The following is a 27,806-nucleotide window of genomic DNA, read 5'->3' on the forward strand; positions in this document are numbered from 1 at the left end:
TAGTTTGCTAAGAATGATTGTTTCCAGCTGCATCCATGTCCCTACAAAGTACAGAGTTTTATACATCTTTCAGATATCTGGAAATGATAACATCTAATATAACTACAGTAAACATAGGAAAACAAAGTTGTAGGTAGTACTAAAATTTTAACTGAAGTACAGGCTTCTATCATATTTTGCTAGGCTTTGCAGTAATGTCATTCTTTGGTTCTAGGATCTAATCCAGGATGCCACATTACATTTACTATCTGGTATACTACTTATTAGTTTCTGCATAACAAATTACCACATAATTACTCCCTCAAAACCACACATATATTACTCACAGTTTCTTTGGATCAGGAATCCAGATTAGCTGATGGCCAGGGCTGGGCTCTCAACCAAAGGCTCAGTTGGAAAAGAATCTCCTTCCAAGCTCATGTGTTTGTTGTTAGGATTCACTGGTGCATATGTCCAAACCTTTTAAAAAATGAATACCAATCTATTACCAATAGTTCAAAAAAATTTAAAATGACACAAATAACGTGGAGAAGACAGCACTTCACAATGCATTTCATGAGACAGTCTACCCTGATCTTGAATAGAAATGTAACAAAGGTATTTCAAGGGAATATTATAAATGGATATGTATTATGAATACAGATGTTAAAATATGAGGAAAACAAATCAGTAACACGTAAAAGAAATTATACAGTCCAGGCATGGTGGCTCATGCCTGTAATCCCAGCATTTTGGGAGGCCAAGGCAGGCCGATCACGAGGTCAGGAGATCGAGACCATCCTGGCTAACACAGTGAAACCCTGTCTCTACTAAAAATACAAAAAATTAGCCGGGCGTGGTGGTGGGCGCCTATAGTCCCAGCTACTCGGGATGCTGAGGCAGGAGAATGGTGTGAACCCAGGAGGCAGAACTTGCAGTAAGCTGAGATTGCATCACTGCCCTCCAGCCTGGGCGACAGGGCAAGACTCCATCTCAAAAAAAAAAAAAAAAAAAGAATTATACAGTATGACCAAGGATGTTTACATTGGTAACACAAATTTGGTTTAACATACAAAATAAATTAGTACTCATGAACTATATTAATAAAATAAAGGACAAAATCCACATGATTATCTCAAAAATGAAGAATAAACACTTGCTCAATGCCAAATCAACTTATGATAAAAACGTGTAGCAAGTTAGGCAGAGAAGGGAACTTTCTTCACCTTAAAGATAATCATGAATAACTCGCATGACATCATAATTTACTTGAAAGTTGTCCACTCTTGCCACTTCTATTTTTTTTTTTTTTTTTTTTTTTTGAGACGGAGTCTCGCTCTGTCGCCCAGGCTGGAGTGCAGTGGCCAGATCTCAGCTCACTGCAAGCTCCGCCTCCCGGGTTCACGCCATTCTCCTGCCTCAGCCTCCCACATAGCTGGGACTACAGGCGCCCACCACCTCGCCCGGCTAGTTTTTTGTATTTTTTTAGTAGAGACGAGGTTTCACCGGGTTAGCCAGGATGGTCTCGATCTCCTGACCTTGTGATCCGCCCGTCTCGGCCTCCCAAAGTGCTGGGATTACAGGCTTGAGCCACCGCGCCCGGCCGCCACTTCTATTTTTAACATTTCACTGGAGGGTACAGTAAGGACAAATAGGCTAGAAAAATAAATACGAAGAATCTGATTTGGAAAGAAAGTCAACTTTGCAAATGACATGGTGTTGAGTATGGAAAATTCTAAGAATTCTAATGAAATATAATTAGAAATAAAAAATGAGTTCATCAAGGCTGCAGTAAACAAGGTCAAAATAGAGAAATAAATTTCATTTTTACACACTAGCCATTGTTAGATATGTACATTGAAAACTATAAAACTTACTGAAGAAAAATAATTAAGTCCTAAATAAATGAAAAGGCATTTTATCACTGATTGAAAGGCTTAATATTGCTAAGATGGCACTATTTTCCAAACGGATCTACAGATTTAATGCAGTCCCCATCAAAATTCCAGATGAAATTTTGCTTAAATTTGCATGTTGATTATAAAACTGATATGTAAATGGAATAGATCCACAACAAAGAAATTAATCTTGACAAAGAGCAATAAAGTCTGCACAGCAAATGCACACTTACTGATTGCAAAATGACTACAAGGCAATAGTAATAAAGTTTTGTGGTACTGGCTGGGAGCAGTGGCTTGTCCCTGTAATTACAGCTACTCAGGAGGCTGAGGCAGGAGGACTGCTGGAGGCCAAGAGTTTGAGATCAGGCTGTGCAACACAGCGAGATTCTTTTCTACAAAAAAGCTTTTGGCCAGGCACAGTGGCACGCCTGTAATCCTAACACTTTGGGAGGCTGAGGAGGGCAGATCACCTGAGATCAGGAGTTCGAGACCAGCCTGGCCAACATGGTGAAACCCCATATCTACTAAAAATACAAAATTAGCCTGGTGTAGTGGTGCATGACTATAATCCCAGCTACTCGGGAGGCTGAGGCATGAGAATTGTTTGAACCCAGGAGGCAGAGTTCGTAGTGAGCCAAGATCACGCCACTGCATTCCAGCCTGGGTGACAGAGCGAGACTCTGTCTCAAAAAAAAAAAAAAAAAAAAAAAAGAAAAACGTTTTAAAAACTTAGCCAGGCTTGGTGGCCCACACGAGTAGTTCTTCATACTCAGGAGGCTGAGGTAGGAGGATCACTTGAGCCCAGGAATTGGAGGCTGCAGTGAGGCATGATCATGCCACTGTACGCTGGCCTGGGTGAGAGAGCAAGACCCTTCTCAAAACAAAAAGAAAAAAGTAAAAGAAAAAAAAAAAAAAGATTTGTGGCACTAGTATAAAGATAGACATATACATCAATACAATAAAATTGAGTGTCCAAAAATTAACACTTACCTTCATGATGAACTGATTTTCAAGTTTGTCAAGTCAGTTCAATAAGGAAAAAAACATAAATATGTTTTAACAAATGTTGCTGGGACAAGTGAATATCGACATGCAAGTTAAACTCCTCTCTCACACCATATACATGATTGATTCCAATTAATCATATATCTAAATATAAGTGCTAGATAGGCCAAAACCATAGAAGGTAACAGAAGTATGTTTTCATGACATTAGATTATTAAGCAATATTTTCTAAGGTGCAACAGATAATGCATAAATGACAGAATAAAAAAGAGATATATTGGTCTTCATCAGAATTAAAATCTGTGATTCAAAGTGTATCAAAAAGTAAAAAGACAAACCAAAGAATGGAGAAAATTTTTGCTAGCCACATAAGGATCTACTATTCAGTATATATAAAAGCGTGTTTTAACTAAATAATAAAAAGGCAAATATCTAAGTTAAAAATGGCCAATTACTTAAATGTACATTTCTCCAAAAACTCTATAAGAAAGACATGAAGATTTGCTCAACTCCTTTGTTATTAGGGTAATGAATATTTAAACAATGATGGAGTTATATTTCACCAATCTAAAATGCGTATTGTTAAGTGAAAAAGGCAAGTTGGAAAAGGCAAAATACTGTGTAATTCCATTTACAGAACACTCTGGAAAAGACAAATGTATAAAGGTAGTAAAAAGATTGTTGGTTACAAGGGGCTTGGGAGAGAGGAAGGGTGATATGAATTACAGGGGTCTTCTACGGGGCAGTGTAATTATTCTGTGTGATGTTATAGTGATGGATACATAATAGTGTTTTTGAAATCCTATAGAATTTTACAACAAAAAGGAATAATCTAAAAGCATGCAAATTTAAAGCATTATTTAGTAGGTTGGGGGACCCCAAAAAGAAATACACAAAATAATGTAACAGTATTACAAAGGTATGAGTTATTTCACTGAAGGGAATGGGAGGAAGGGGGAATGGCCTAAGTAACTTTAAAAATGAGGGGAGAGTCTAAGTCTAAAAACCGAAGTTGGTAAAAGTCATTTCTCCTGGGCATATGGATTACCAATTCTGGAAACACTATGCAAGTCTTTTCAGAATGTAAAACTGTTAACAAAGCCAACTGTCTCACTGTTGGAATGGTAGGTTACATACAAATAAGTGGGAATAGGCAAACTGATTCATCTGCTAATAATTTAGATTATGTGGTAATGGAGCATTAGTAGGAATTCATGTTTAATTCAATATAGATGCATATGGACATACATTGCTATATTTAGAGATATGTATACATTTATGTGTCAATATATAGAGATATATTTATTTTCTCTGTCACCTGGCAAGGCTTCGAATCAATGGATGCCCCTGTAGCAGTGAGTGGACCTGGTGCCCCAATCTTTGTTTCAAATTCTATTTTCCAATAAAAGGAACTAGGGCTTCCTGAAGACACGATGCATACTAGGCTTTGGCAAGGAATCAAAACACAAGTAGCCTGGAGCACCATGCAGTGCCAGAAAAGAATACGCTAATCAACAATAAAACCAACCAGCCAATCACACAACATCAAACTGTAATTACCAGAGTATTTCAAAATGATAGAGGATCAACCAAAAGACCTTTGAATGATCAACAGTAGAACAATTTGAGCAATAAAATAAACGAAGGAGACCAGGCACGGTCACTCATGCCTGTAATTCCAGCACTTTGAGAGGCTACGGCGGGTAGATCACAAGGTCGAGAGATCAAGACCATCCTGGCCAACATGGTGAAACCCCGTCTCTACTAAAAATACAAAAATCAGCTGGGCGTGGTGGCACGTGCCTGTAATCCAAGCTACTAGGGAGGCTGAGGCAGGAGAGTTGCTTGAACCCAGGAGGCAGAGGTTGTAGTGATTTGAGATCGTGTCAATGCACTCTAGCCTGGCAACAGAGCAAGACTCCATCTCAAAAATAAATAAACAAATACAAGTAAAGTATAAAATAAATATACACATTTGCTTACTTATAGAAATAGAAATAAGTGATTTAATAAATATAAATGGAAAAAAACAGACACACAAATGGTGAAAGACTGAAAATAATTTTTGTAGATATTCTGCCTGTTGGGAGATGGAGCAAGACTCCCCATTTCTTATTAGTAACTTTTTTGATATATATAACATGGAAAATGAGGAAAGGTAATTTACAGTGGAGAAATTTTATATCAACTATCTCATCCAGGTGATCAAATGAACATCAACAGTGAGAAAGTGTGTTTTTAGTATATACCCTTGATATCATGTAATGAGAAAGGCATTTTTCTTTTCTCTGTGGTCTTCTACACCAACATCCACAATCCACCGAAATCTTGTGAAAAACATCAGAGTAACCCCAAATCGAGAACGCTCATGTCATCAGAAATGAAAAAACTCCTGGAAACTACCACAGTCCAAAAAGCCTACATGAGATCTAACTGTGACGTGGTACACCAGATGGGATCTTGAAATAGAAACTGGACATGAAGTGCAACAACGAAATATGAATAAAGCATGGGTAGCAGTTAGTGATAATGTATAATACTGGTTGGTTCATTGTGATAAATGCCCTACACTAATGTAAGGGGTTAATAATATAGGAAATTCTGTGTGTGGAATAGAATACAAGAACTTTTGTACTGTATTTGGCACTGTTTTGTACATATAAAACTAATCATAATTTTCAAAACTTGGTTTCATTGTATTTATTTATTTATTTAGATTGGGTCTCACTCTACCACCCAGGCTAGCAGGCAGTGGCATGATCACAGCTCACTGTAGCCTCAACCTCCGGGGTCAAGCGATCTTCCTACCTCAGCCTCCTAAGTAGCTGGGACTACCTTGGTAGAAGTAAACTCTACATAGGTCAGATAAGTGCTTCAAAGGCATGTGCTAGTATAAACAAGTTTCCTGTGAGAAGGACACCTGGTGACACGTAGGACATTTAGATATTAGGAAATACACCAGGATAAAGAAGTATCCCACGAAATGTAGACATTGTAGACAACAAGGAGTTAATCTTCTGGAGTCTCATTTGGTAAGGCTATACTTTATAGCTATGTAGAGAGACAGAACTCAAGAGTAAACTACAAGCCAGGCGCAGTGGCTCATGCCTGTAATCCCAGCACTTTGGGAGGCTGAGGCGGGCGGATCACTTGAGGTCAGGAGTTTGAGACCAGCCTGACCAACATGGTGAAACCCCGTCTCCACTAAAATACAAAAATTAGCTGGGCATGGTGGCACATGCCTGTAGTCCAAGCTACTCAGGAAGGAGAGGTGAGAGAATGGCTTGAACCTGGGAGGTGGAGGTTGCAGTGAGCCTAGATTGTGCCACTGCACTCCAGCCTGGGCACCAGAGCAAGACTCAGTCTCAAAAAGAAAAGAGTAAACTATAGATAAAAAAGATACAACATATGTGGAAAGGTAACTTTGTAGACCATGGTTCATAATGTTGGTTGAGAAGGAAGATAGAAATAGTAGAGTTACTTCAAAGTTTTCACTTGACTGACATTCTCTGAAGACAGAAAAATCTGTATCTTGAAAATGTATGCCCTAATCTTAGACATTATGAGCAATATTCTCCATCAGCTGCACTGCAAATCTAATTCTTCAATCCAGAATGATTATATATTTATATTTTCCACTTGTGTTAGTCTGTTCTCCCACTGATATTAAAAAAAAAAAAACTACTAGCCGGGTGCGGTGGCTCATACCTGTAATCCCAGCACTTTGGGAGGCTGAGGTCGACAGATCATGAGGTCAGGAGTTTGAGACCAGCCTGACCAACGTGGTGAAACCCCATCTCTATTAAAAATACAAAAATTATCCAGGCGTGGTGGCAGGTGCCTGTAATTCCAGCTACTCAGGAGGCTGAGGCAGGAAAATCACGTGAACCTAGCAGGCAGACGTTGCAGTGAGCCAAGATTGCACCACTGCACTCCACCCAGGGCGACAGAGCTAGACTCCATCTAAAAAAAAAAAAAAAAAAAAAAAAAAAAACTGAGATCATGCAATTTATAAAGGAAAGAGGTTTAATTGGCTCACAATTCTGTAAGGTTGCACAGGAAGCATGATGCTGGCATCTGCTCAGCTTCTGGGGAGGGCTTCAAAACACAACCATGACTGAAGGTGAAGGAGGAGCAGGCACAATGCACAGCCAGAGCAGGAGCAAGACAGAGGCTGGGAACTGCCACACATTTTTAAACAACCAGATCTCGTGAGAACTCACTATCGTGACAACAGTACCAAGGAGAACGGTGTTAAACCACTCATGAGAAACTTCCTCCACGATCCAGTCACCTCCTACTAGGCCTCACCTTCAACACTGGGGATTACATTTCAACATGAGATTTGAGTGGGAATACAAATCCACACTACATCACCATTCATCTTTCTAATCACATGAATGATGCTCACACCTGCATTATATTTTTCACAAAATGTTCTTCTCTGACCACTTGTTGCTCTGGTCAACTTTACTTTTAGGTACTTAGAAATAGAATGGGCTTTGGTGCTGCCTAAAGAGTATGTTTAATGAAGAAGAAATTAATATAATTTATAATTTAGGATGTTGAGTTTATTGGCACTAACATTTTCAAATTCTAGGAAGGCTCAATTAAGTTAACAACACGTGGCCGGGCGCGGTGGCTCAAGCCTGTAATCCCAGCACTTTGGGAGGCCGAGACGGGCGGATCACGAGGTCAGGAGATCGAGACCATCCTGGCTAACACGGTGAAACCCCGTCTCTACTAAAAATACAAAAAATTAGCCGGGCGTGGTGGCGGGCGCCTGTAGTCCCAGCTACTCGGAGGCTGAGGCGGGAGAATGGCGTGAACCCAGGAGGCGGAGCTTGCAGTGAGCCGAGATCGCGCCACCGCACTCCAGCCTGGGAGACACAGCGAGACTCCGTCTCAAAAAAAAAAAAAAAAAAAAAGTTAACAACACGTTTTGATCCCAAAATCAGAAGCTATGCATCCATTGAGAACTCTTTTCTATTCAGAATAGAGGGTGGCGACAGTGTTGGGTCCTTGCTTCCTGATAACATCTGAGACTTCAGACCTTCTCAGTGGCATCTTTCTAAGAACTCTTGTAGGCAGGGCAGCCTAAGTGAAATCTGGTAATAGTTTGTTATACAGGTTGTGAGAAATCACATCTTCCATGCTATCAGAGTCATGTTTGGGAACTCAGTCCTCAGCATTGTGCTATCTATGCCGGTGATACCATGTTAATACAGTTTTGTGTCTGAAATCTATTTTCTCGTAACTCTCAGCACATAGAGCTCATTGTCACTCTTGCCATTTTGAGATGGATCACTCCTTGTCCATATCCTCTTGGGTCTCCTTTATGGTCTGCCATTCTACCTTTTTTTCCCCGAAGATTTTGGTGAGGGATGTTATTCACAGTATACATCATAATAGACTATAATGTATACATCAAAATGAAGAGGAAATGCACTTTACAAGTCACTTAGCGTACAGGAACTCCTGTTACGATTAATAGAATAACCCTCCATGTTTTAAGATTATCAGTTTAAAGGAAACTATCCTTATTCATGGAATAAAATATAAGCATGGAAGAGTTAGAAGGATTCTTGAAACACAAATATTCATTATAACAGCACCTAAATATCTGCTATCCTAACCTCAGTAGTGAGATATGTGGCCCAGGTCTGCTCTATCTTCTCACTCCAGGTCTGCAGGCTGCAGAAGAAGCTCATTTTCTCATTGAAGCTATAACTGCAGTGTGGAGAATATTCTCCAGATTATGGACAATAGAAGCAAGAGCCTTGACCTTGTGGATTTCCGTGGGAGTGCAGTATGTACTCCTATGGCTTTGTGCGCTTTGTAGGCATGGTTAATGCACACAGTCCTGGTGCTACCCAGCAGACTGCTGAGGTCTGAGAACAGGGAGCTGTGCATGGCATGAGTGGACCTGGTTTTTAAAGTTTCTTTCCCTTTTCATTTTCTTGTTCTTAGACAAGGTCTCACTCTGTCACCCAGGCTGGAATGCAGTGGCATGATCTTGGCTCACTGCAGCCCCTGCCCTCTGGGCTCAAGTGGGCTCCCACCTCAGCATCTTGAGCACCTGGGACCACAGGCGCACACCACCACACCTAGCTACTTTTTTTTGTATTTTTAGTAGAGATGGGGTCTCGCTATGTTGCCCAAGGTGGTCTTGAACTCTGGAGCTTAAGTGATCTCCTGCCTGGGCCTCCCAAAGTGCTGGGATTATAGGCATGAGACACCACAGCCGGCCAAAGATTTCTTTTCTTGATCTATATAAGCAGAGGCTGGTCTAAACCCCCATGTTTATTAAAGCTCGTTGTTGTTATTATTGTTGTTATGTATATGCCCTACTCACCTGCTACCACTATGATATTTAACCTGTGGCTTTTGGACTTGGCAATGTTCAACAGAAAACCATAAGGTAAGTCTCAACGGAGTGCATGGTTCCAAAGAATTCATGACTGGGTCTGCAGAAGAAAAAGTTTAATTAACCAAGGTGTTTCTCAAAGGCCTGAAGATACATTTTTCTTTTAAAACTTGAAAAAGGAATCCCAGCACCAAGAAAACACCCCTGAATGCAGAATTGTGATATATGTTCCCTGTCACTTATATTTCTCAATATTATGATAGCTTCTAGTGTCTGGAAGCCATGTCTTTTAGAAACTCTTTAGTGGATCCAACAGATACACTGCCAATGTCTGAAAATGGGGCTTTATGAGGTGTGGGAGGCACAGGCCACCATCTTTAAAGAAGTAGTTAGTGACACACAAAATGGTGACTGTGTAATGGGGAGTTTTACAGGAAGGGAGAAAATTGAGGGGAGTCCCTAGTGATTGTGGGGGTCTTCTTCATCTGGGTTTGGAACGGTGGATAATAGGCCAACTGCTTTGCCATTCTCTCCCAACATCTCTGTTCATCCTCTGATCAAAGTTTTTTGTTGTTATTGTTTGTTTTGTTTTGTGGGTTTTTTTTTTTTTGTGGAGCAAATACATTTTTAAATGTTTTTATTTTGAAATAATTTTAGATGTATAGAAAAATGCAAAAACAGGCCTGGCATGGTGGCTCACACCTGTAATCCAAGCACTTTGGGAGGCCAAGGTGTGTGGATCATGAGGCCAAGGTGTGTGGAGTTCAGGACCAGCTTGGCCAACATGGTGAAACCTCGTCTCTACTAAAAATTAAAAAGCAAAAAAGTTAGCCTGGCACGGTGGCTTGTGCCTGTAACCCCAACTACTCAGGAGGCTGAGACAGAAGCAGCACTTGAACCTGGGAGTTGGAGGTTGCAGTAAGCCGAGATCATGCCATGGCACTCCAGCCTGGGTGACAGAGTGAGACTCTGTCTCAAAGGAAAAAAACAAGAAAGGCCAGGTGCGGTGGCTCACGCCTCTAATCCCAGCACTTTGAGAGGCTGCAGTGGGCAGATCACAAGGTCAGAAGATCGAAACCATCCTGGCTAACACAGTGAAACTCACTGAAAATACAAAAAATTAGCTGGGTGTGGTGGCGGGAGCCTGTAGTCCCAGCTACTCAAGAGGCTGAAGTAGGAGAATGGTGTGAACCCGCGAGGCGGAGCTTGCAGTGAGCTGAGATCGCGCCACTGCACTCCAGCCTGGGCGACAGAGCGAGACTCCGACTCAAAAGAAGAAAACAAACACAATTATAGTACAGAGTGTCTCATATACCTTCCAGCCTTCTGTAATGTTTATACCTTACTTAGCCATAGTATGTTTATGAAAACTCAGAAATTGACAGTGGTACAAAACTAGTAACTGAAATACAGGCTTTCTTCATATTGTACTAGGTTTTCCACTAATATCTTTTTTCTATTGTATGATCCAATCTAGTATAACACATTCAAGTTACTCACAGGTATATTAGTTATTTATTACTGCATAACAAGTTACCTCAAACCTTAGTGACTCAGAACCTCATAAATGTAATACCTATGGTTTTTCAGGGTCACATGACTCAGGCTGAGGTTTCAACTGAAGACTCACCTAGGGAAGGATTCCCTTCCAAGCTCATGTAATTCTTGTTAGAATTCAATTCCTGTCTAGGGCGAGATGACTGGTGAATTACTCTAAATCTGTTAAGAATGAATAACAATCCTTTACTAACTCTTCCTCCAAGAAGAAAAAACAGAGAAGACAAAACTTGCTGATCTGCTCTACGAGGCCAGTTACCCTGATACCACAATAGAACAAATATATTTGAGGATAGGACAATTATAGACCAATATGCCTCATGAAACAGAGGCAAAAAATTCTCAAAGAAATACTATCAAAACATACCAGCAACATATGAAAAGGATTATACACTATGACCAGGGATATTTATCACTGGAATGTCAGTTTGGTTAAACATACAAAAGCAATAGGTGTAAGACATTGTATTAATAAGATAAAGGCCAAAATCCACATGATTATTGCAAAAGATGCAGAATAAGCATTCGATAAACCCACAACCTACTCATGATAAAAACTCTGAACAAATTAGTGATAGAAGGGAACTTTCTCAACCTAGAAAGGGCATCCATTAAAAGCTCACATAACATAAGGTATCATGAAAGTCTCAGTAATTTCCCCAAGATTAGAAATGTGACAAAGATGTCCACTTTTGCCACTTCTATTCAACATTATATAGGAGGATGTAGCCAGGGTAATTAGGCTAGAAAATAAATAAAAGATACTTAAAGTCAAACTGTTTATATTTGCAAATGACAGGACCTCATATATAGAAAATCCTGACATATCCACCAAAATAAGATTATAACCAAAAAAGAGTTCAGTAACATTGCAGTACACAAAGTAAACTTTGAAATCAACTATATTTCTATGTACTAACAATCCAAAAAAATGAAATCCAGAAACTTTTTTTTCCATTTTTTTGCAGTAATTGGCAAGCTGATTCTAAAATTCCTGTGGAAATCAAAGTACTCCAGAAGAGCCAAAAAAATCTTGAAAAAATAATTTTGGAGTATTGGAGTCACACTTCCAAATTTCAAAATGTACTGGCAAACTGATAGTAATCAAGACACTGTAGTACCAATATGAGGACCGACATATGTGTTAATGGAATTGAGTTGAGTGCCTCCAATTAATCTTTACATACATGGTAAATTAATTTTAAAAGCTTGCCAAGACAATTCAATATGGAAAAACACTTTTTGCAACGAATTTTCTGGGACAAGTGGTATCCACAGGCAAACTGAACTGTCTTATACCATATATGTCATTGACTCAAAATCAAACATTGACCAAATATAAATGCTAAAACTAAAAATCCCAAAAAAGAAACGTCTTTACCTTAGGTGAAACAATCAATTCTAAAATATGACACCAAAATACAAGTGACAAAAGAAAACACTGGATAAAATAGATTTCATCAGAATTAACTTTTGTGATTCAAAGTACACCACTGAGACAATCCAAGAAAGTAAGAAAATATTTCCAAATCACAGAGCTGACAGAGGACTATTATCCAGACAATACGGATCACTCATACAACTCAAAAATAAAAAGACAAACATAATAATGAAAAGTGAGTGTGGTGGCTCACACCTGTAATCCCAGCTCTTTGGGAGGCTGAGGCGGGTGGATCACGAGGTCAGGAGCTGGAGACCAGCCTGACCAACATGGTGAAACCCTGTCTCTACTAAAAATACAAAATTAGCTGGGTGTGGTGGTTCACACCTGTAATCCTAGCTACTCAGGAGGCTGAGGCAGGAGAATCACTTGAACCAGGGAGGCAGAGGTTGCAGTGAGCCGAGATCCTGCCACTGCACTCCAGCCTGGGCAACAGAGCAAGACTCCATCTCAAAAAAAAAAAAAAATAGTGAGTAAACTGTGTGAATAGACATTTCTCCAAATGACTATAGAAATGTCCATTAAAGGCCTAAAAATATGTTTAGCACTTTTAGTCCGTAGTGAAATGCAAATCTAAACCATCATGAGATATGCTTTATATATATATATTTTTTTTTTCTTTTTTTGGGGGGCGTCTCTTGGTCTCCCTGCTCTGCTATAGCCCAGTGGTTTGGAGTGTAGTGGTATAATCATAGCTCACTGTAAGCTTGAACTCCTGGGCCCCAGGGATCTTCCTACCTCGGCCTCTCAAGTAGCTAGGACTATAGGCATAGGCCACCACACTCAGCTTAATATTTTTTTTTTTTTTTTTTTTTTTTAATTTTGGAGGCAGGCTCTCACCTTGCTGCCCAGGCTGGTCTAAAAATCATGGCTTCAAGCAATTCTCTTGCCTCAGTTTCTCAAAGTGCTGGGATTACAGGTATGAGCCACCATGTCTGTCCACGCTTCACAAATCTTAAGGGCATATTCATGATTGAAAAAAGCTAGTTTGGGCCGGGCACGGTGGCTCATGCCTATAATCCCAGCACTTTGGGAGTCCAAGACAGGTGGATCACCTGAGGTCGGGAGTTCGAGACCAGCCTGACCAACATGGAGAAACCCCGTCTCTACTAAAAATACAAAATTAGCCAGGCGTGGTGGTGTATGCCTGTAATCCCAGCTACTCAGGAGGCTGAGACAGGAGAATCACTTCAACCTGGGAGGTGGAGGTTGCGGTGAGCCAAGATCACGCTATTGCACTCCAGACTGGACAACAAGAGCGAAACTCCATCTCAAAGAAAAAAGAAAAGAAAAGAAAAGAAAAAAGCTAGTTTGAAAAAACTATTTACTGTGTAATTCCATTTATATGACATGGTGAAAAGGTAAAATTATAGCAAATGAAAAAGATTAGTGGCTATGAGGGGCTTGGAACAGAGGAAGGCTCAATAAATAGGGGAAATGGGGAAGATTTTGTGAAGCCAAATTTTTTCTATGATACTATAAGGATGTCTTAATAATCATTTTTCAAATCATCTAGAACTTAGTATCACAAAGAGTAAACCTAAATGTATACACTGAATCGTCATTAAATAAGGCATTACGCATTGCTTAGTATGCCTGGAGACCCCGGGGAGCAATTCAGACAAAATAATCTAACAGTATAAGAAATAACTTCAGTGGAATGTGTAGACTAAAAGGGGACTGACTCCTTTTAAAAACTTAGTCAGTAAGGATAAATTCTAAGCCTAAAGGCCAAGGGATTTGAATAAAAGCACTATACTTTAGTTATTAAATTTATTTCCCATGGGAGTAGAGATGACCAATTCTGTAACCACTATGCATGTATTTTGAGAGTCAATAATTAATTAAAGAAGGCCAACTTCCTCACTGTTAGAGTGGGAGGTCAGGTAAGGTGCTGGGAAAGGGGAGGTATTATAGATTCATGTTTTCCTGGATTCCACTGATGTGAACCTAGAGACAGTAGAAATTCAGGTTTAACTTTATATAGATAAACGTGGATAAGTATGGAAATATTTATACATATGTACATATGTGTGAGTGAGTATAAACATACATATTCTTTGCTATCTGCTGACAAAACGATATTATTTGCTGTCAAGTGATAATGCTTCAAATCAGTAGATCCTTAGTAGAAATACGTATACCCATGGACCAGATCTTTGTTGCTAATACCATTCACCAAAAAAGGAGCTAAGATGCCCTAAATAAATGGTTAATACCAGACTTGGGCAGGGAATCACCACAATTAACCTGAAGCACCTTGTATTACCAGAAAGTGAGAAAAATCTAAGCAGCAACACAACCAATCAACAAACCAAACAAAATCAAATTGCAATGATGGAACTATTTCAAAATCGTACAAGAACCAAATAAAAGACTTTTCAGTGGCCAAAACTGAAAAAAAAATGAGCACCAGAATCAATAAACTACTTTAGGCATACGGTAAGAAAAATATTTAATGTAACAATCCATAAAAGTAAGATATTGAGTAAATAAGTAAATACTAAATTGAGGAAAATAGATAAATTGACCATAGTGAAGAAACACAAATGACATTTACAGAGGTTCTGCCTATTAGGAGGTAGACCAAGTTTTTCCATTTCTTAAGTGTGTGCTGTGCACAGTGACTTGTGAAAAGCACAACACTGAAAGAGGAAAAAAGATTAATCTTACAGGGAAGAAAGCTGACCATAATCAAATTAACATTAACAGTGATAAAGCTAATTGAAAGTATACACACTTGGTGCACTGTAATGAGAATGGCACTTTCCCTCTGGGGTCCTCCGTGCCAAAATCCACCCACCCAGGTTAATCATGAGAAAAACATCAGAGACATCCCCGATTAAGGGCGACAAGGTTATCAAAAACAAAGAAAGTCTTGAGAAACTGGCACAGGAAAAAGGAGCCTAAGGAGAGAGAGTATCTCAATGTGCTGTGGGTTCCTAGATGGGAACCTGGAATAGAAAATGGGCATTACGTGAAAAACTAAGGAATTCTTAATAAACCGTGGATATTAGTGAGGGATTAATGTGTAATATTGGTTCATTAATTGTGACAAAGGTGCCACAATAATGTATGAGATTAATGCTCAGAAAAAAAAAACTGGGTAGGGTATTTGTAAAGTCTCTGTATTTACTTTCTAAATGCTCTGTAAGCCCAAAGCACTTCTAAAATTTAAAAAAGATTCTTACCCTTTTTTATAATTCACTGTGGCGCTCAATAAACAGAACACTATCAATGCTACTGATGCCCCTGAATGCACTTCCCAAATTCTACTTTCTTCCTTACCCTGATGAAGGCTACTATTATTTTGAATTACCTATTTTGCATTCTCTTATTTTCCTTTTTATAAATTACGTTTGTTTATCTAAATAATAAAATATCCAGCTTTTCTTGTCTTTAAAGTTAGATAAATGTAAATGTTTAAATTAATCCATAACCCTAGTTAAATTATGAGAAACTATTTAGATCCATATTGTGATACATCATGCAAAATACCTGACATTCTTTTTTTTTTTTTTTTTTGAGACGGAGTCTCGCTCTGTCGCCCAGGCTGGAGTGCAGTGGCATGATCTTGGCTCACTGCAAGCTCCGCCTCCCGGGTTCACGCTATTCTCCTGCCTCAGCCTCCCGAGTAGCTGGGACTACAGGTGCCCGCCACCACGCCCGGCTCATTTTTTGTATTTTCAGTAGAGATGGGGTTTCACCGTGTTAGCCAGGATGGTCTCGATCTCCTGACCTTGTGATCCACACACCTCGGCCTCCCAAAGTGCTGGGATTACAGGCGTGAGCCACCACGCCCGGCCAATACCTGACATTCTTAAGTGGAGACTGAGAAACTTTTGCAGAATAAACAAGATCTGATGTGCCAGGTAGATCCAATGATGGTGCTCAATTATCCTGATCTCTTGGCTTACACAACCTTGGGTACTAGTTCTTTGTTTTTGAGTGTGGACAAAAAGTATGACGGGCATGTAAACGATAGAATACTGGAAAGTTGAAGACTTTAGTGATTATGACCTAAATTGCAATTTCTGTCTTCCTTGCAAGCTCTCTGCCTTGGTGGTTCTGACGGAGTACTCTGCTCTGTGAGAGAAGCTGACATGGAAAAAAAAAAACGAATGCAGCCTCTGGCCAATGGCCAGCCAGGAACTGGGGCCCTTGATCCAATAACCAGCCCAACAGTTTGCAATTTACATTTACAACTAATCCAAGCTCCCTTTCAAATAAGAGGATATCATTTCTGAGGCAGTATGATTACCTGTAATAAGAGAATAATATGAATTCTTCCTCTCATTCTTTGCATCATTGTTGTCATTCATTTTACATATATATAAGCATATTTGCAAATATATTTATGTATATGAATTTGTATATATGACACACATATATATATAAGCATACCAAGTCAAATACACTGTTGATATCATTATTTTTAAGAATATGTTATCCGTGAGATCAATGAATAGTATGGAAAATAAAAGTTTTTATTCCTAGGATTAAAAAAAAGTAAAAAACAAAAAGCAAATATGACTGACATGCTAATAAAGGAGAGAAAATTACATAAAATGCTCTATTAAAACCACAAAACACAGAAAACTATTAGGTGACAAAAACTGGAACACAGACAAGTGTCAGCTATAAGATATTAACAAATATGATGGATATTAATCTGTCTATATCACTATTCACTTTGAATGTCAATGGTCTAAATCAACCAATTAAAAGACAATGATTGTCAGAGTGACTGGGAAAAAAAATACAATGCAACTATATGTTCTCTACAAGAAACGCACTTTAAATAAAACACACATATAAATTAAGACTCTATTTACCTTGACGTGATTATTAATGTATTGCACGCCTGTATCAAAACATGTCATGTAACCAATAAATATATACATTATGTAACCACAAAAATTAAAAATTTAAAGTTACAAAAGTAAACGCCTAAAACAAAATATATCATGCTACCACTATTTGTAAGAAAGCAGAAGTACCAATATTAATGTCGGAGATAACAGATTTTGAAGCAAGGAAGGCTATCAGTGGTAACCAAGTACTCCCCAGTTCTTGGTGTCCCTTGTCCAGAGAAGGAAGGCCACATCACTGCATCATCTGACCTTGTTCAGGAGCCACCCAGGGCTGTTTTTTTGTTTTTTGTTTCTTTGAGACGGAGTCTAGCTCTGTCGCAAGGTTGGAGTGCAGTGGCACGATCTCAGCTCACCGCAAACTCCACCTCCCGGATTCAAGCAATTTCCCTGCCTCAGCCTCTCAAGCAGCTGGGACTACAGGCATGCACCACCATGCCCAGGTAATTTTTTGTATTTTAGTAGAGACGGGGTTTCACCATGTTGGCCAGGATGGTCTCGATCTCCTGACCTTGTGATCCGCCTGCCTCTGCCTCCCAAAATGCTGGGATTACAGGCGTGAGCCCCTGTGCCTGGCTCACCCAGGACGGTTTATGAAGGTCCCCACCTCCATAAGCTGTGTACAGCAAAAAATAAAGTCCCCAAGGCTCCAGAAAGCAAGAAAAGGAAAAGAGAGGACATACCAAATAATACTGAGAATGTACTAACAAGGTTGCCATAAGTGATAATGGGAGTATTGACTCAAGACTCACAAAATAGAGACAACAGTGCAACACCAATGTTCTAATGTTCTAAACACACCTGTTTATTCAAAACTAAATTGTGGGCTGGGCATGGTGGCTCATACCTATAATCTCAACACTTTGGGAAGCCAAGATAGGAGAAGCACTTGAGCCCAGGAGCTCAACAGCAGTCTGGACAACACAGTGAGACCTTATCTGTACAAAATTTTTTAAAAAATTAGCCAGGTGTGGTGGCACACACCTGTAGTCCGAGCGACTTACAAGGCTGAGGTGGGATGATCACTGGAGCCCACGACGTCAAGGCTGCATTGAGCCGTGATTGCGCCATGCACTCCAGCCTGCGCAACAAAGTGAGACCATGTCTCAAAACAAAACAAAAGTTAAGCTGGGCATATTGGTATAGGTAGAAAGCACGCAGACTTTTAACTTTTCTCATGAATCATTACAGAATAGACAAGTGGTTAATAGAAAAGGCACTGGAATAAAACTTCTTGGGTTCAATGATGTCTCTTATTAAGACAGTGTGGTATTTGCACAAAGATAGAGAAATGAAGAAAGAAGAGGGAGCTCAAAACAAATGAATGCATATGTATGTAAATAATTAATAAGAAAGATCAGGCCGGACACAGTGGCTCACACCTGTAATCCCAGCACTTTGGGAGGCCAAGGTGGGTGGATCACAAGGTCAGGAGATCGAGACCATCCTGGCTAACATGGTGAAACCCCATCTCTACTAAAAGGTACAAAAAAATGAGCTGGGCGTGGTGGCGTGTGCCTGTAGTCCCAGCTACTCGGGAGGCTGAGGCAGGAAAATGGTATGAACCTGCGAGGTGGAGCTTACAGTGAGCCGAGATCATGCCACTGCACTCCAGCCTGGGTGACAGAGCGAGACTCTGTCTCAAAAAAAAAAGAAAAAGAAAAAGAAAAAAGAAAAGAAAGAAAGAAAGATCAATGGGGAAAAGATGAATTTTTCTATAAATGTTCTAGGAAATTGAATATACATTGGTGCTGAATAAAAATCTGTCTTTTGAGCTCACATTACTATTACTCAAAATATCAATTCCAGGTGTATCACAGATCTAAATATAAACGTAATTTAATATATTTAAAACCTAATTTAAGACAGTAATTTTACAATATGCAGAGGGTACTATTTCTGAAACTAGACTTAGAACACATCTTCCATATAGGAGAAAAAATATATTCTACTCCTTGTGAGCAAGGACTCCGGAGACAGAATGAGTCAAACTCAGGACCTTCTATTAATATTTCTTTCTTGGTCAGGTGCGGTGGCTCACACCTGTAATCCCAGCACTTTGGGAGGCCGAGGCAGGCAGATTATCTGAGATTAGGAGTTCTCAACCAGCCTGGCCAACATGGTAAAACCCATCTATACTAAAAATACAAAAATTAGCTGGGTGTTGTGGCGCAGGCGCCTGTAATCCCAGCTACTCAGGAGGCTGAGGCAGGAGAATCGCTTGAACCCAGGAGGCAGAGGTTGCAGTTACTCAGGAGGCTGAAGCAGGAGAATCACTTGAACCCAGGAGGCAGAGGTTGCAGTGAACTGAGATCATGCCACCGCACTCCAGCCTGAGCAGCAGCAGGAGACTCTGTCTCAAAAAAAAAAGAAAAAAAAAAAAATGTATGCACATAACAAAAGTGGTCAAACTAGGAAAGAACTGCAAGGAGAAATAGAAGAATCTACTATTATTGTTGGAAACTTCAACACCTTCTATTAAAAATGGACAGACACGGCCAGGCGTGGTAGCCTCATGCCTGTAATCCCAGTACTTTGGAAGGCCGAGGGGGGTGGATCACAAGGTCAGGAGTTCAAGAGAAGCCTGACCAACGTGGTGAAATCCCATCGCTACTAAAAATACAAAACTTAGCTGGATATGGTGGCAGGCACCAGTAATCCCAGCTACTTAGGAGGCTGAGGCAGGAGAATCGCTTTAACCCGGGAGGTAGAGGTTGCAGTGAGTAGAGATCTTGCCATTGCACTCCAGCCTGGGTGACAGAGTGAGACTCCATCTCAAAAATAATAATGATAATAATAATAAATTTTTATAAAAGGACATATCCGGCAGGCAGCAAGTAAGTCAGTACACAGTTGAACTAAAGAACACCATCAGTCAACTGGGTATAACTGACATCTACAGACGACTTTGTCCAACAGATGCAGATTACACATTCTTCTCAAGAACACATGGAACATTCACCAAGACAGACCACATTCTTGGTCATAAAAGATAATTTATCAATTTTTTCTTTTTGAGACAGAGTCTCGCTCTATTGCCCAGGTTGAAGTGCAGTGGCACAATCTTGGCTCACTGCAACCTCTGCCTCCCGGGTTCAAGCGATTCTACTGCCTCAGTCTCTGAGTAGGTGGGATTACAGGCGCCCGCCACCACACCTGGCTAATTTTTGTATTTTTAGTAGAGAGAGGTTTTCACCATGTTGACCAGGCTGGTCTCAAACTCCTGAACTCAAGTGATCCACCAGCCTCAACGTTCCAAAGTGCTGGGATTACAGGCGTGAGCCACCACGCCCAGCCTGAACAAATTTAAGATAATAGAAATCATAAACATCTATTCTCAGAGCACAGTTAATTTAAAGTTGAGATCAATACTGGGTGTCAACAGGGAAGTTGGAAATCACACAGACAATGATGCCTCTTGTATTAGGAAATGTTTCGCTCACATCACTCTTCATTTCACAGAGTGATGTTAAGATATACATGGCTCTGGATCAAGATCTGATTCAGAAAAAGTAGAATGCCATTGTATCCTTAGAAACTCATTTACAAACTCATTTCCACACTGCTTTCCTTTTTATGTAAATAAAAGTTACATCTTACCAATTCTGAAGGGCTTTTTCAATGAGTATAAAATAAGGCTATTAAGTGTCAAATATTATAATTGACAGAGACCTTATCTTTTTTTAGAGATATTATCCATTTTAAGTGTTTGATTCACTGACTTCTCGTGGATGTCCCCAGTGGAAACTTGTACAGGTACGGTACATTGGCCAATTCTGACCTTCTCTTTAGCATTACAAATGCCAATAAAATTATCTGTCTCCCTGTGAGTTGAGCTTAACTGGTCTTTATTCTCCTTTACATTGTGAACAAGAAGCATATAACCAGGGATGGAGTGATCCTTGAGAATTTTCAGGAGGAATGAATCAAGATGTTATGGAAAAACTAATAGGATTGGACATGCCTTACCACACATAAACGCAACAATGGACAAAGAATATGAAACTATTTTAAACTGGTGTACACCAAATGATGCAGAACAGTGATATCTGGAAATACACAACAAAGATGTGAATGAAGCCCACTATTGCCCAAGTTTACTGCTTTGAGAGTTTCCCAGCTGTGATGTTGTAAGGACCTTGGCAGGCTTTCCGAGTTGAGAAGATGGAACTGAGAGCATAGAAGAGCGAGGTGGCCTGACTTCATCAAGCCATCATGTCCAGTGGTAAGAACAGAAGAGAGAAGTCACACCAGCGCTCATGAGGCAGGGTATCCATGTGTCATCACGACTTCACCAAAACATGGGTCACAGAACTAAGGGAGCAGTCCAGAAGAAAAAGTGAGCAACAAGTAAAATCCATTTAAATAAACTTGGCTTTCAACCCTTCCATCTTATTCCTAACTTCAAAAAGAAATGACCCGGCTGGGCACGGTAGCTCACACCTGTAATCCCAGTACTTTGGGAGGCTGAGGCGGGCAGATCATGAGGTCAGGGGATCGAGACCATCCTGGCTAACACGGTGAAACCCCGTCTCTACTAAAAATATAAAAAAATTAGCCAGGTGTGGTGGTGGGCGCCTGTAGTCCCAGGTACTCAGGAGGCTGAGGCAGGAGAATGGTGTGAAACCGGGAGACGGAGCTTGCAGTGAGCCGAGACCATGTCACTGAACTCCAGCCTGGACAACAGAGTGAGACTCCGTCTCAAAAAAAAAAAAAGAAAGGACCCAGCCATCTTGCAATAAGCTCAAGCGATGAAGGGGGTGCCCCACCAGAGCTGAAGGAAATGATGCCTAGAAGCAGGTAAAACCCCCCACCTGGATCCTCACCTGCCTTTCCTATGATGCTTTATGTTTGCTGATAAGATTACCAAAACGAAATAACTCAAAAAGGGCTTTCTATTTATAAGAGCAGACCATGGTTGTCATCCAAAGGAGAAACCAGTAAGGCTTACCTTCTCTATTTGTTTCCCCAGAACACTTCCAGTTTCCTTTAAATTGGGGAACCATCTTGTCTCCATTCTTCTCTAAATAAATGCCACAGTCAAAACAGTATGCATAGAATATAGGGTTGCTATTTATATTCAGTAAAATTAAAATCAATGATGTTAGACTCTAATTCAGTAATAGAGTAAAGATGACGGGCCATTTTTTTTTTTTTTTTTTTTTTTTTTTGAGACGGAGTCTCGCTCTGTCGCCCAGGCTGGAGTGCAGTGGCCGGATCTCAGCTCACTGCAAGCTCCACCTCCCGGGTTCCCGCCATTCTCCTGCCTCAGCCTCCCAAGTAGCTGGGACTACAGGCGCCTGCCACCACGCCCGGCTAGTTTTTTGTATTTTTTAGTAGAGACGGGGTTTCACCGTGTCAGCCAGGATGGTCTCGATCTCCTGACCTCGTGATCCGCCCGTCTCGGCCTCCCAAAGTGCTGGGATTACAGGCTTGAGCCACCGCGCCCGGCCGGCCATTTTTTTAACTAAGATCTGGACTTTAAATTCTCTGGATACAGTACCAACCTCAGAGTCCCTGACTGAAGTCTTACCTGCCAAAACAAACACCACCTATTATAATAATTTGGAGTAACCATAAAGTATCAGGGTTCTTGCTCTGTAGGTTGCTAATACCTCATAAATCCTGAACAAATCCTTCCAGAATAGTTTTGATACCATTAGACAGAGGACTCATTACTTGCATAGCAGACATAGGCCATTGAGTCCCTAACACTCACAGGAAAATGTGTTCCTCTCAGCACAGTCTTGCTGACGTTAGAGACTTCCACACTGCAGTCACTAAACAGATCCTACTCTGCTTCTTGGAGCCCTGAATTGTTTCTGTCCTCTTCTTGCTTTTGTGTCTCTTCACAGTTTCAGGTTCAGTAATCCCTTCTTTACTAGTCAAGATAAGCAGCTTTCCCTTCATATGCAAACTGCATTAAAGGAGAGTCAAAGCTTCAGACAAAAACAACAGACATCAAAAGATCAGATCAGAAATAGAAAGATGGGCAACTTATTGTCAATAAAAATGGTAATCCGAAAAAGTAACATGCATGAAAACCTCTTCGAAATATGCTATGTGATAAAAGAAAATAAATACTTATTGTACTTACATTTCTACAAGACCATAATCTAAAAATATTTGCTGCCTGGAGACGTATTTGCCAATTTTCTGAGAGGCATTTTTTATTTAACTGAAAACTGAAAACAATTTTAGTATTTACTCATCAAAGAGAATTTGTATCTGTTTTATGAGCATCTGTTCAAGGAAACGCCAGGCACACATTTACAAAAATGAGGAGCAAGCACTCCAGGACTTCAGCCAACGTTTACAGCTTTTGGGTAGGAGGAAAAGCTGACAACATGATGAAATTCATGCTTACACAGTAACAATGTGGCAAGTCTATGCATTCAGAAAGGTGGTCTCAGAGTTCAATCATACAAGCTAATGCCTTTGTGAACATCTGACAATCAGAGCAAATTCAGCCATGCAATAAAAACATTCAAAGCTCTTTTTAAGCAGGAGACTGAGCAGACTTTTCCTGTGACTCCCAGTAAAGTCTCTGTCCCTCACCTTTTCAACCAGAGGTATTGCAGAGGAAATTTCTGGAAAATTCTCAGAGAATGTATAATAAATGTCTTTAAAATAATAAAAGTGATATTATCTTTTAATATAGTGAAGAGTGATACCTGAAAACATGGAAATAATTGAAACGATTATTTGAAACAATGAATAAATGAATGCATGCATTTTAAATCACAGGTAAGAAAGGCCTTAATATACAAAATAGAATGTGGATTTGCTTGTAGATGGTGTTTATGTGACGAATAAAATGAAAATTTATACAAAAGTTTTAAAAAAACATTCGTGAGTGCCTCTCTGCCCACCGCCCCCACCTAAAAAAAGCAAAAGCACGTATTACCAGACAAGGCCCTAAGGGGTAGCGAACGAGGCCTGTCTTTGGTCAACAAGCAAAATCACTGTTGAACAAACTTGTTATTTACATGAAAACAAGTTATTACCTCAACGGACTCCAGAAGAAAGGCAGGGAGCAGCTGCCCTTGCCGGTGCAGACCCCACGGAGAGGATCCGAGCTCCGCTGCACCAGCTGCGCCGGCATTGGTGGGCGTGGTCTGGAGGGAGCCACACACCACCCCGGGGGTGTCTGCGCCCGCGCACGAGGCGCTCAGGGCTGTCTGCAGGTTCCTACCACTGCTGGCTGTTGCTAGGGGAGTAGAAAGTTACTGAGTATCCTAAAATCAGGGAAAGAAAATCAGGAGTCATGACAGCAAATGTAATTCACTGAGAACGTTAAAACACACGCACACACAATAAAGCAGACAGTATCTCGGGAGAATTGCCTGAGATTCACGAGGACGTTAGAGACATTAGTGTCGACATTAATATTGAACGTTCTAACCTCTGCTTCCTTCAAGATACAGCTGGGAATCCTGGTGTAGGTGTAAGGTATGCAAAATTTCACCCTTCTTTTACTTCATTATAGAACAGTACCGTGGACAACAGAAACGGCACTGGAGGAAAATGCTTGCATTAAATGAAGGGACTAACTCAGTATTTGCGCAAAGATAGAGAAAACCAAAGGAAAAAAATTAAAGAGAGCTCAAAAATGAACACATGCATATATAGGTAAATAATATATAAGACAAATTAGTGGGGAAATAAATTTTCAATAAATGTAGGGATATGAATATGCATCATTGGAAATAAAATCTACCATTACTCTCACATTACACACACAACCTATTTCAAAGGGATCATAGACATAAATATAAAGACAATTTAATACATTATTTAGAACTTGATAGCTTCATGACTGTGGTGAAGAGTAACAATTCTTAAACTACACCTATAAAGTATTTACCGTATAAGTTAAAAGATACTCTAACACATTTGATGTGAGCAAGCATTCGGGAAACAGACTGCGTCAAGTTCAGGTTTTTCTGTTTATTTCTGTGATTCAGAATTGGATCATGGGAGTGGTATTAGTGCTTCCCTTCTGAGATGCTGTGAAGATTTAATGAACTAATAATACGTCAAGCATGTAGAATAATACCAGGTGTATACAAACCACTAAATGATCATTTGTTAACACTAAAGGCATTTTTTAAAACTTGCACAATGTATCAATCACATCAATTGTAAAATACATCATTATTTTATTCATCACAGAGAACAAAATCACTGACAAACTATGACATGGATAATACTTATCATTTATAATATTTATGTCATAAATATTGAGAAAACTTTTTATAATTTGTAAACATGTGGATATTCATTTCAGATTACTTCCATGATTATGTGGGATGGAAAAAAAAAGGAAGTACCATGTATCCACAAAGATATCTCTAAATTTCTCTCATTTGGGTAAAAGTCTTCTGTATAACTTTGCAGCTCGTCCTCTTCATGACATTCCCCATATTATCATCATCTGTGTCAATTAGCAGCTTTGGCTATGCCACATTTCTTGTGAGATTCCTAAGCCACTCTCCAGGAGATTATCTTTCCAACCTCCTGACAGCCACTCTGCAGGTTTTGAAGCTGATGATAGCATCATAAGATGTCAATGAAAGGTTTTAGATAAAGTTCATGCATGTTCACATGAGAACCAACACATTATGACTGCCTCCTGGCTAATACTGTTTTGACACTATGCATTTTAAGATGCATTCATATTTGAAAGATGTGAAAACATGCACTCTAGCATTAATAGAACATACTATTTTCCCCTCTTAATCATAGTGGCTCATCTGCCACATTCTGATTTGCTTTTGAGGAAACATGCTTCAACAAAAATTTCACGTAAGTTGACCAATTCCACTTACTTTCTACCTATTAGAATTAGGAATATTAAAGTTACTAGTGGAGTACCAGAATTCCTATTTGACATGTTATGTTGAATTATTAAAATTGTATATTGCTTCACCATCCATTTTGTCTGTAGAATTAACTTGCTCACAACAGAAGCAGGACTTCGTCACCTGTGACACAGTTTCCAGTTCTCTGCTTCCTCCCAGTTCCTTAATCTGGTCAATTTGGATATCTATCACGTAGAGTCTATCTAGGAGACCGCTAGACACAGCCTACTTTATTCCACCCACCAATCCCCACACTCCATGTGGACTGCACAGATACGCCACAGTGGCCACCTCTCACACAGAACTCCATGGAACTCATGCCTGCTTGCTGTAAAGTGACAAGTTAACACTGCCTGTGGGAAACCTGCTTAGCAACATACTTGACCCTAATCAAAGTTCTGGCCCACAAGACCCTCTCTCTCCCTCTGTCCTTGCTCTCCCTGCTGGCTGTAGGAGTGTGTCCACAGAAGTTCCTTTCTTCCCATTTGCCCTCTGCAGTGTGCTGCCTTCTTCTTTACGGGATTTATAAGTCATACACTGCTTCTGTTATTTCATATGGTGAGTTTCCTTCTTTGCATCTCATTTGACCAGCACACCAGAACCTAACTTATTTTCCAATCAGGGGTCCCCTACACAGTGGCTATCTTGGTAGGAATAAACTGAACCTAGGTAAAACAGGAAACAAGCATGTCTGCCAGCCCAAACCTTTTCTCTGATGGAACAACAGGGGTCAGACATTAGGCATTAGGCCATCCACCAGGATAAAGAAGTATCCTGGGATAGACACACTGTAAATGCCGTGAGCACCTCCCTTGGAACTCCATTAGGGCAGGGCTAGAGTTTATGGCCACCCTCCAGATACAGGCCTCAAGACCAAACTAGAAATGACAAAAAATACAACAAATATGGACAGGTAATTCTTTTTTTTGGTTTTGTTTTTGAGACGTATTTTCATTCTTGTCACCCAGGCTGGAGTGCAATGGTGCCATCTTGGCTCACCGCAACCTCTGCCTCCCAGGTTCAAGCGATTCTCCTGCCTCAGCCAGCCTCCTAAGTAGCTGGGATTACAGGCACCTGAAACCACACCTGGCTAATTTTTGTATTTTTTGTTTGTTTGTTTGCTTGTCTTTTGTTTCTTTTTTTGTTTTTGTTTTTGTTTTTTCAGACAGAGTCTTGTTCTGTTGCCAGGCTGGAGGGCAGTGGCGCATCTCAGCTCACTGCAACCTCCGCCTCCCAGGTTCAAGCGATTCTCTTGCCTCAGTCTCCCGAATAGCTGGGACTACAGGCGCATGCCACCACACACAGCTAATTTTTTGTATTTTTAGTAGAGATGGGGTTTTGCCATGTTGGCCAGGATGGTCTCGAACTCCTGACCTCAGGTGATCTGCCCATCTCAGCCTCCCAAAGTGCTGGGATTACAGATGTCAGCTACTATGCCCAGCCATTTTTGTATTTTTATTAGAGACAGAGTTTCCCCATTTTGGCCAAGCTGGTCTCAAACTCCTGACCACAGATGATCTGCCCAGCTCGGCCTCCCAAAGTGCTGGGATTACAGGCATGAGCCACCATGCACAGCCATTTGTGTATTTTTTTCTCTTTTTTTGTTTTTTGAGACAGAGTCTCGCTCTGTCACCCAGGCTGGAGTGCAGTGGTGCGATCTCGGCTCACTGCAAGCACCATCTCCCAGGTTCACACCATTCTCCTGTCTCAGCCTCCCAAGTAGCTGGGACTGTAACAGGTACCCGCCACCACACCTGGCTAATTTTTTGTATTTTTAGTGGAGACGGGGTTTCACCGTGTTAGCCAGGATGGTCTTGATCT

General features: G+C 40.3%; 1 long non-coding RNA gene across 4 annotated transcripts; it reads right to left on the bottom strand.

The window, feature by feature from the left end:
• LOC103885657 lies at nucleotides 1–26,939 on the bottom strand. Of its 4 annotated transcripts, XR_004185338.1 has the most exons (7): nucleotides 24,129–26,939; nucleotides 22,841–23,711; nucleotides 21,260–21,435; nucleotides 9,241–9,352; nucleotides 2,871–2,882; nucleotides 327–459; nucleotides 1–41 (listed from the first exon to the last, which is right to left on the bottom strand). It is a non-coding gene; the product is annotated as an uncharacterized LOC103885657 (long non-coding RNA). The 4 variants fall into 4 exon arrangements; XR_004185337.1 differs by lacking the exon at nucleotides 24,129–26,939 and having other exon boundaries at nucleotides 22,841–24,120; XR_004185339.1 differs by lacking the exons at nucleotides 21,260–21,435; nucleotides 22,841–23,711.
• Between the last annotated feature and the right edge of the window lie 867 nt (nucleotides 26,940–27,806).

The sequence above is a fragment of the Papio anubis genome, chromosome 7 (assembly GCF_008728515.1).
Source record: "Papio anubis isolate 15944 chromosome 7, Panubis1.0, whole genome shotgun sequence".
Classification (NCBI taxonomy): domain Eukaryota; kingdom Metazoa; phylum Chordata; class Mammalia; order Primates; family Cercopithecidae; genus Papio; species Papio anubis.